Below are 11575 nucleotides of genomic sequence, written 5' to 3' on the forward strand. Positions count from 1 at the left end.
GGATCATAGAGGACACTCACACTATATTTACAGAGATATATATTATACGATTACAAAATAATAAGCTAGAATAAAATAACGAAAAATAAACTTAAGTAAAATAACATCTTAAACACATTTACTCCTATTTTAAATATTTAGATTAAGCCTAGGGAACTCCGAACTGAGCTTGTCTCCCAACGTTTAAAGGAAAAAGTAGGACACTACATTAAGTTCCAGATCCCGGCGCTTCTCTCTCAGTAGTATCATTGGTATTAAAAGCCAGGGAAGGATCAGGAATTTAATGGAAAATCTTACGAGGTCTTCTATATTACTTTTTACAATAGGTATCTGGACCAATGTCATTGCTAGATGGAGAATCTTACGAGGCCTTCTATATTACTTTTTACAATAGGTATCTGGACCAATGTCATTGCTAGATGGAGAATCTTACGAGGCCTTCTATATTACTTTTTACAATAGGTATCTGGACCAATGTCATTGCTAGATAGAAATTAAGATATGGGATTAGGATGATGAGTGAGTTTCTCTTGGAATGTTCTGAATTGTGATATAATAAGATCTGAAATAAACAGGTTATTATGGTCCTGATGTAGAGGTATTATTTTCTAAGGGGTTGCAAATAGGACGGCTTACATCTGTAAGGTTCTTCCACTACGGCAATAATTTTAAAATTTAAAAAAAACACCGGGAAATCCCAAATATTAGGTGATTGGCGTTTTTGAGGGTGCTGAAAAATATTTTGAGGTTTATCGCCTCCATATATTAGAAATAAAAAGTTAAAAAAAAGTTACCAAAAATAAATATTTCTACTTACAATGACATAAAAATCTTCCATTAAAAAAAAAAATACATCAAACTAAACTAAATTAAAAAAAAGTATAAATTTCTTAATGTTTGTGCTATAATTATATAATGCACTATAACTTAACTACAACACTTTATAATTTCATCTGAGCATAGTTCAGGAGCATCCACTCTTAATCTTTTGGGGTCCAGTCAAAAGGAAACCAGAAAGTACCTAGGTTGAATATTTTGAAGAATTTCTGAAATTCATTACTCATGTGTTTTAGAGTGCTGATTACAAATTTTAACTTCGATACAACTTTTTAGAATTTTCGAAAAAATCCATACAAAAACAATTTTGGTTTTATTATTGGTTCATAATTTGAAAATCATAACTCGAATGTCTGCTATATTAAACTAAACAAGAAGATATAACGTAATTTTTTCTGCTTCTTCAACTTTTATGGCCCGCATTAGGCATGATTACATCCCGCTACATAATTTCGACAAAAATTTAAGGTATCCGAATAATGTATTGTTTTCAAGTTGTGAGAATAAATGAAAATAAAATTATGTTTGTCTGATTTTTTTTTCCGGAATAAAAGTTGCATTTCTTAATCAGCAATCTAAACTAATTATTCTTGTTTAATTTAGTATCGATTGTTTACCTTTACATTGTAGTAAGTAAAAAATATGGGCAATTATCTGAGAAAAGTGTAAACATTCGAACTCGAAAGTCCCTGTGACACAGGAAAATATGTATCGATTTTAACTTCTTCATTCTTTTTTCATGGCATAATTCTCAATGTTACTATTTGCAGGAACTCAAATATGTTTTTTCCGGCCGAATCTAATGCTTATTACAAATTTACAACGTAAATGCTTTCTTTTTAGTTATAAATGGTATCGAGTTTATTTTTTACTCAGTTTTAAGTAGTTTTAAACATTCAAATAAATGAATTTAATTTTTAAAACATTATTGTTGACAGGTTTCTGCATTGTTTATTGATAATTCCAAACAAGTTTTTAAAAAGAAAATCCTAATGAACTCTGAGATCCTATTAACACTGTAGCAATGTAGAGGAGGAGTCCACCAACCCTTAACAGAGTTTCTTAATTAGACACTTCTTGCAATTAACAGAATAGAGCCTCATTTTTTTTCCCAGCGTGTTCTCCCCTCTTGGTCTGATTATCGATTGAAATTTTATAGAAAATTAATATTTTAAAACAATTTAAATGATTCACTCTCCCCGACAATATTATAGGCCACATTTTTTAAAAATCGAAATCCTTAATTCTAGAAGAAAATACTTCTTAAAAATATTTTAGGTTACTCTAAAATTCAAAATACACAATATAATTTGATAAATTATATTGTGTATTTTGCATATTATGTTTCTTGAAATTAAAAAACATAATATGCAAAATACACAATATAATTTTCATGAAACAAACATATTTCTGAATTCTAGAATCAAGAAATAAATGGAAAATCGAACGCAATAAAAATACGGACCGCCTAGTCTAGATAATTTGACGTTTTAGAAGAGATTCAAACAACTTTTCTATGTTAAACCTTTTTTTTTTTTTTCATGCATTTTATCCGAGAAGACTATTAAAACTGTCTTTCCATAGTACCCAATCCTGCTCCAAACCAAACTTCATATGCTTAAAAATATTTTTTCTTTGAGTAAATTATAGAAATAATACCGTATCATATACATACACCAATGAGGACCATCCAGATTACTGTCGGATTTACATATTCGAGTGTGTAAATTTATTCAGTCTGTCACAACTGGACACAACACACATGTCGCAACCGGACGTCACAGGGGCACGTAAAATGTCTCGGCAGCCTGGTCGCCACGTTCGATCACCAGTCACACCTTTTTTATAATAGCCAACGTTCGTTGGAAGAACCACTGGAACGATTAAGTCGGATCTACATATTAGCCACTACCCATCGGAGGCTTGTACAAATGCTCGGTAAACAAAGGAACCGTCCAAGCGGACGATGTCAGTGTTTTTCAGAGAGGCAAGAATAACGGACGTACAAGTGGTTTTAGCCATTGCACTGAGATTATATTATTTTTATTAAAAGAAAAAAGAAAATGAAAGGAGATTAAATGAAATTAAATATAAATAAATAAGATTAAATATAAAACTATAATTATAACAAGTAAAAACAAACAGTTCTCAGTTGCAACTAAGTAAAGAACGATGGTGGAGATGCTACACGAGCGCTCTCACGAACCCTCTTTGATCTTTGTCCAAAAAACCTACTCTCGGCAGATCGGCAACGAGCTTAGGCCAAATCGTACCAGCCAAGCCAAGCCAGCCATCCACATGCTCGCGAATGTCTGAGTTCGCCACGGCTTGGCCAACATGTAGATCCGCCTTTAAAGTTACACTACCACAACCTCATAGACATTCAGAGCAAGACGTGAGAAAACGGCGGCACTCTTGGACCGGACACATCAGCCATCACCAAAAGATCGTGAGCAACAGTCATTCCCTCTCCTCTACATGCCTCTTCAGAGACTATTATCTGTAATATTATAAATTATATTATTACACGGTTCCAAAAATGTTACACAATTTATTTTATAGAACAATAAACATGCAATAAAGGGCTCCCGGTTATAAGGAACGTACTGTAACTAGGAGATTGCAAACACTTACCGATATATAGAATATAAAGCAAGGAAGAAAGAAATATTTGAATAGATGTATTATGATCGAACAAAATTTTCAATTCGAGTTTCCTACACGTATCTGAGCACTTAGCTCAAAAATGAAAATTCGTACGAAACTGATATTACGAATTTGGAGTATGTATGTCTGGGATGTAACAGCAAATTTTTTGTTAAAATTGACCTACCACAAATGCCACTTTAATGAATCGATTTTACACTTTGTTAAACTGTTAAACGTTTTAATCGTTATTTCTAAAATGGCTTAAATGACGAAAAAAAAATGCACTAAACTACCTTTAGTTTTGCATGTATTAAAATAAACAATTCTCATTGTTAGCAACAATAAACAATAGATAAATACAAAATATGTATTTATTCAAGCTCCATTGAATGCCAGAATTTATATTACGTAATATTACGTTAATAACACATTAACGAGATAAAAAGATAAGAAACTCAGTAGAGCGTATGTTAAGATATTAAATCAATTAACTAAATGTACGAAAGATGAATTCAAGGGGAGCAAATCAAGGATAATAAGAGCGAAAAACCCGAAAGAAATTGGCGGAAAATGGAGTTACTGAAAAGTTAAGAGGACTAATAATCGCATTCAAACCGGAAAATGAGAAATAAAAATACCACTATAACAATAGCAGATAAAAATAATGAATAAAACAAATGAATTGAAATGTTAGATATTCTTTTAGAAGAGAGAAATCTGTTATTCAGTGATATAGTCAACAAAGGAAACGCTTAGGGATTGTAAAGGAATATTAAAAGTTGGAAACACTGAGATTAAAGAGTCTTTCAGGCTGGGTCGTCGGGTTTAATAACGGAAAATCAATATTAAAACTTCGTATAATGTCAACAGTTTCAATATGAGTGTGTGTGCTTTTTCCTGTGCGTATAACTGTGTGCAAGTGGACGCGTGCGTGCGTGCGTGCGTGCATGTGTATGCGTGTGTCTGTGTATGTGACTGACTGTGTGTGTCTGCAGTTAGTTAATGGAAACACTTTACCTATGATTATTGTATGTCTAGCAGACGGTTGTTTATTATAGATTAAAAAAACGCTGATTACCGCAACAAAAGTGAATCGACGTAGCAAATGTCCATTAAGCTTGAAGATTACTTTGAGCTTATTTTACTTTCTAAATGACGAATTGATAGGTTATGGCATATGATCTTGAAATATGTCTAGAACAATTTTTTAATTGAGATAAGCGTAAGTAATTAATAAAATGGATTTGATACTGAACGTTTCTTCACACAATTATTTATTTCTAGTATTATTACTATTTTTATGACAATACTAGAGCTTGGTTACAGATCTTGGCCTCCTCTGTCTGCTCCCTCCTGCCAAGGAACCATAATAAGAATTACAAGAAATTATAAGAATAGCTTTGTTAACGCCAGAAATCCAGACCAAGATACTTTTTTTTTTTTAATTATTGAAATTACAATAAAGCTCATTATGGGCTTGCTATAAATTGCTAATAATTTATTTCTAAAAAATTATAAGTATTTACAGAAACAAATATAAATAATATTATGACTACTTGGCTTCAAATGATTAATATTTGGCCTCAAACTTCCACACTTTTACACGATTCTGGGGCTTCCTTTCAATTTTCTTAAAAGGTCATGAACCTTGGACGGCCTCAGCATTAGTACCTCTTGGGTTGACTGGGCAAATTTTTTTTTTCTTCTCCATTATTTTGGTTGTAATCATAGATTCACCTAATCTATTAGTCCCACTATTGCTCCTTACTATAAGATACCTAATATTTTTTATTAAGATCTTTGACGGTGCGAATGTTGTTCACATAATAATGTAGTGAATTTATTGTAAACAGTACCTTCTAATAACAGTATCTTTTTTATCTGAATTTTCTCTTTAGGAAGTCTGGTGAGTCAATTCATAAAAATTTTTTTGAGGTTAATAACTTCCAGTTGAATGAAATTTGTATTAAATTATCATAACATAGTACAACGTTTCGGGACCACTGTCCCATATTCATGTACTTTAAACCTACAACAATAATAAAACAATCATAACAACAATCTTCATCCTTATTTATTATAATTCACACAATTATATTCACCTCATAATTATAATTTCATTTAGGAAATCATATCACACTTTACACTGTTCTCTCTTTTCTACCATTACTTATTTGTGCATCTTCACTTCTCCTTAGCACAGCCATTTCTCTATATTTCTTGCTACCTCTTTGGACCTTATCTCATGTCCAGTGTCCCTGTTTTTTTTAAAGTCCTGCTTTGTATTTAACATTAACTTAGTGATTTTTTTTTCTTAAACCGGTTTATTTCTTCTGTTTTTTTATGTTTATATTTTGAGTCTATTTATAATGTCAGCGTAATGTGTATTTAAGTGTTTAGTGTCAGTTTTGTAGTTTACTCAGTTTTGTTATATATATGGCTTCCAGAAATCTTCTGCTTTTTTGTATATTGTGCTGTATCTATTATTTTTGGGTTTTCAAAGTTGAATTAATGGTTCAGTTTTATGCTGTGGTAGGCCAGAGCTGTGCAATTTATATTTTTAGCATTTCTACAATTGGTTAAATGCTGCTTAATTCTAGTTTCTAGTTTTTTAGATGTTTCACCAATATATACTTTTTCACAATTTTTACAATCTATCTTATAAATTACATTTAGTTTTTCCATCTTATCAACTTTGTCAACTTATTCTGTAACTTATTATTGTTGTATATACCGGTTCTGATATTTATATGGTCATATTCTGTCAGTGTTTTTTAAAATTTTATTTGTAAGGCTTGGTATGTATTGAAGTTTAAATTTTTTTTTTATTATTGCTATTACTATTTGTTTCCTCTTGTACTTTTTCTCTATTGTCGTCTACTGTAATCTTTTTGTTTATTTCTTTATAAAATTCAGTGATTCTTTTTTGACTTGGTGGTTTTTCTATTTTATCTTTCTTTGTTGTTCCGATTACTTTTATTTTTCTCGGTGTTCTACTTTCTGGTTGTATGTTTGTTATTCATTTTATTATTTTTTTTAAAATTAAAATTCAGTATCTTTTTTAATGAATGAACCTACTCTTCATTGCCGAACAATTTCATTCGAGTTACAGCTGTTTTATTCAGTATAAGGTTGCAAACAGATTTTTTTTTCCAATCTAAAATTGAAGTTCATACAAGAAAAAAAAGCCTTGGTATTAACAAAACGGTCACCAAAGCTGTTCTTTATTCAGAGCATTCGGAGTGTTGAAGTTTTTAATTGGAGGGAGTCGGAGATTATATCTCTAATGCCGAGTTTAGTCAATTACAACAGGACTAGAATAAATTAGTTTGGCTCTGAAACAAACCGATTAGAATCAGAAACCAGTCGAATTGACAATTCTTAAAAGTTTTAACGAGTTGATTTAATTAGGATTTTTCGTACCGTCTTCTGAATTAATCAAGTTACTTAAAGGAAATTTTTCCTAAGCAGTTACACTTAGTACTGCTGTATTCATGGAAATGATTAGAGTATTTAGTAATTTAGTGTTCGATCATGAAGCAAATTTAGAAACGATTTATTACTTGTTTCCACTCTCATTTACCGGCAGTCAAAGAAGCAGTGTTGGGAAACCCAACCACAACCCGAAGACTGAAACCCTGGCTTCTGCAGGACAACCTGTTATAACTTCTATATTTATCAGTTGTTATTGTCACTCTAAAAGTTTATTTTATCTTAATTTTTTTTCTCTCAATCTTTTTCTTAAATTCACTTTCTTCCTTTTTTTTTTCTTTTACACTATAAGTCTCTTATTTATTTGGTTAAGCCCATAAATGTCATTATTTTTGTTATTAACATTGCTTTTATTAAGAATTATTATTTTAATCTATTTATTTTATCTTTTTTTTATATTTTATATTTTTTTAACGTCGTATATAGTTAGAGGTGTCTTTTGTATGGGACTATACCCCCTTAATCAATTTTTTAAAAAAATGCACTTCTTAAATTAATGTAAGGCCAATTAAATAAATTATTTGTTATCAAATAATTGTCAAAATAAAATTTAATACTCATATATTATTTCGTCACATTCATCCAGTTTAATATAAATAGAATAGAATCATGTTTTTATTTACAAAATGTTATAAATGAAAACGTTATAAATCATTTAAGATTAATCCGATGATCAGCTAAGAGTCCGCTATAGACAATGTATGAATAAGGTTTCGGTATAAGAATTTAAATATGATATTAAAATTCATAACAAAAATAAAAGAATGTGATATAAAAATCGGCATGGTATGTGAAACCATGAAATTATTTTCTATGGTATTATCAACCGATGTCATGGACAATGACATCAACTTCACACACATTCGATCAACTTGAATATTCCACTTTAACTTTATAATAGATGTCCAACCAATAAGGGCCGTTTGTAGATGAGTTAAGCGACTTCCTCACAATTGCAGCGGCGACGGTACGAATCCTGTGGGTGGCTTTTTTTCATTTCTGTGGTGGTCCTCCGAAATAAAAACTTGACCATTGTTAAAATAGATTGGTTACCTCTAGATAACTCCCCCCCCCCCCCAATGTCATAAATGATTGATAAAAAAATAAATAAAATAAAATATTTCATTGTTTAACAATATTTTTTAAATTTTTATTTCACATTTCACATTTGTGTAGCAATATGTTTCAGTTGGATGGAACAAAATTATACAAATGAGACCAAATTTTTTTCGAATGTCACGTCATGAATATATTAAATACTATTTCAAAATTAGAATATAATTTTTTTTGGCAAATTTATTATTACAAAAATTTAACATTTCCGTTGCCTAAATTAACCGGAAAGTGTACCATCGTGGTTGTTTTAAAAAAATCAGGAAAGAATCTATATAATTTCAAAATATCATAGTATGCAATCGGTATAAGATCCTCTACCTTATGCGTGGAAAGATATACTAATGTTTTAAAAAAATACTAAAAATACTGTAGGCAGAAAATAGCCTAGTGCATTTTTGGGACGCAATTACTCCAGTTCTCCCCCAAAAAAATAAATAAATAAGAAACTTTAAAACAAGTTATATATAGTACAGGCTGCTCACTATCAGATTTTCATATTGTTGTGCTAATTAATAATTGTTACTAAATCAAAATAATGGAATTTCATAATTTCGCTTTCGATTGTAAAGGTTAAAGTTCATTAAGAAACGGGGGGGAACCCGATAACGTCCTGTCTAAGGATATAGACTGCGAGTATTTAAAACATATAAAAATATAGTTGAAAATACTCACGTTACATAAACACTGTATCAAAATAGAAATGTAATAGTTGATCAGGATAATGGTCAGAATCTGCTTACAAATCTTCAGGGCTAATTCCCCAATAGACCCTGTTGAATGTGTATAAATCAGGCAGTTGTGAACACATAACCTTGCTGTGGTGTACTTTACAGCCCAGCGACATTAACATATATCATCGTGTTACGCAATTCTGTATTTGAATTCCCTGTTCCGCTCATCTTTCTTCCACTCAACATCCAAATATTCTATGCAACACTTTATTTTCGAAAAATTTAAGGTGTAAAAGTATTGTGTATTTTAAGTGTTTACTTACAGAAAAATATATACCATAATATCCAAGAAAAATTAATAATTTGTAAAACAAAATATTGGGTCATTTTGTATGAAACGTCCATCTTTATTATGTCAGAAATTCAACGTGGAATTAGTGGGCTTTTGTTAACAGATAATAATGGACCGTTATTAATTACCTCTTTTTTTGATAATATTTACTAGTAATAGTATCTCATTAAATATGACCTTGGAAGTACGTAAATATTTTTTATGTGTTTAAACTTGGACAATAGGCAGTCCTAGCAGCAAGTAACATTATCGCCACGATCGAGGGAAGGTGTTATAACAATCAAACCATTTGAAAAAAATTTGGCTGGTGGCACAGATTTGGATAACGAACCCAGAGGAAGACTTCGACCTGCAATTGACGATAAACTTAGGCTTACTGTTGAAACCGTTACCAGTTTCTCGACATCGAAAGATCATTGCAAAAGAAAAAAGGCAGATCTATGGGTATCTCATGAACTTAAGTGTGGCAACAGCTGAAATGTTATGAGAAATGCTTTTCTCACAGCTTACTAGGCTAAAAAAGAGCCTTTTTTTTTGAAGCCATAAGGATAATTATGTGTGATGAAAAGTGGATTTTATAGGACAACGGACCTCTATCTGGTCAGTGGTTTAATATCGGCAAAAAACCGGGACACATGCCAAAACCAAATTCACATCCAAAAAAATTATTGGTTTCAGTGTGGTGTAAAGAGCAAGGAATAATTAATTTATCGTTTTTTACCTAGAGGTGAAACCACCAAATCCACAACGTACTCAGTGACATTAACATGATGCACAAAGAACAACCTGCATTACTTAATCAAAAGGGATCTATACTCTCACATACAAATTGATATTTCATATGAAAAGGCAAAAAAAAAATAAAAAGAGGAGGTTAATGGCTAATCCACGTGAGGGTGAAAATCACAATTCCAGGAGATCCCAGCGCTTTCACCGTGTCACCTATTAGGAAACGGGATAAGCTGCATAACTCATCATGAGTACAGAATTTAACCACTGCTAGGACTCCAATATGAAAGTTTTAAAGCCAATTTTGATCTTCGAGAAGGACTATATTGATTACTAATAAATTGGCAGCAATCCAGCCATACGATTGCAGGATGTTGCATTGTAATCAAAATTGTAACCATGGATTTAACAATAACGTTTATGGCAAATGAAAAAAATTAATTTGCAATTCAATCAGAAAATGAAATGATTTAGTTTCAGTTCAATTTTCATCAGTTTTTATTTTTTTTACATACCAATATATGAAATATATAGTAAGGGGAAATAATACGATCGTGGAAAATTTCGAAGACGAGTTTTCGATAAATATTGAGGTCCTTTTGAGTAAAAATAACCAAGTTTCGCAAAATGGTCTGTGTCTGTATCTGTGAATTTTATTGCAAGAGCCAGGAGAAAAAAAAGGCAGTTATTTCACCCCAAATTTATATCACTTTAATGAAAACTATGTATAATAACCTGTCTAAATAGATCAGTCTGCCAAGTATAGGTAGGGGGAATAAAAATTTTGGTTGTTTCAAACCGTTAGAAAAAAAAAAATTGTATTCAGAGCTCTCAAATCTTTAAAACTACCAACAACACTAGAACACGGGCCGTCCGTAGCTCAGGTAGTTAGGCGAAGTCTTACCGATCTGAGATCTGCTATTGAAATCCAGCCTTGGTACACAACAAAAAAAACTGGCCTCCAACCATGGTTAGTCATGATAGGATTTCAATGGGAGTCTTGGCCGGAAAAAAACACTAGGACACCTAACAGAACATAATTTAAAGTTGAGGCAATTTTATAAAATACGAGCCCAAATAGAGCTATTTACGTACACTAGTTTCCGAGATAAAGATTTATAAAAAGCAACATTTCATGAAAAATGTACTGCAAAATCAGTAGTTGAATATATTATGTGAAATCTATATCCCAGGAACCACCAGGTACTTATGTCTGCCATCACTCCAATTAAAGTTAATTAAATGTGCTATAAAGTAGTTTGTAACGTTTATCATCGTAAGAGTAGTAGTTTTCATGATATTTGACAAAATATATTCTCACAACGTTAATTTCTAGTTATTTGAATACAATTTTTGATTCTTGAAAAAATATATCTCAGAAACCAGCACTCAAAATAAAAATAATTTAACTTACTATGAAGTAGTGTATGACACGTATCTTTGTAGGGGTAGTAGTTTTAATGATATTCGCATATGAATATAAATTTTGCACATGAAATTTTGTCCGATGTGTGTAAGAAACAAAGATTACTTTATTAACTTGTGAATGAGATATGAACCCAAAAATACAAATTTTTACAGCAACAAAGAAATAAAAACTTTTTCTTCTGTTTTTTTTTTCAAGGAAGTTAATTATACTAATGAGGTGTAGATAGTTGACCGTAGATTAATGATTGGAGAAGTTTGTTGGGGGGGGGTGTGGTCAGCAAAGAACAAAATAAATTTATTT

General features: G+C 31.2%; 1 protein-coding gene across 7 annotated transcripts in view; it reads right to left on the reverse strand.

Moving 5' to 3' along the window:
* Window positions 1-11575, reverse strand: part of LOC106682458 (uncharacterized) — a 291824-nt gene that overhangs the window by 180135 nt on the left and 100114 nt on the right. For 2 of the 7 annotated variants that reach the window (XM_067053722.1, XM_067053723.1), the window contains exon 1: window positions 8767-8872. The exons of the other annotated variants lie outside the window; for them this stretch is intronic. The gene's annotated coding sequence lies outside the window, so the exon portion shown is untranslated. Of the gene's footprint in view, window positions 1-8766; window positions 8873-11575 lie in introns of those variants that run through there. 7 annotated transcript variants of the gene reach the window in all.

Source organism: Halyomorpha halys, unplaced genomic scaffold, assembly GCF_000696795.3.
Source record: "Halyomorpha halys isolate HHAL.00 unplaced genomic scaffold, Hhal_1.1 Scaffold415.1, whole genome shotgun sequence".
Lineage (NCBI taxonomy): Eukaryota > Metazoa > Arthropoda > Insecta > Hemiptera > Pentatomidae > Halyomorpha > Halyomorpha halys.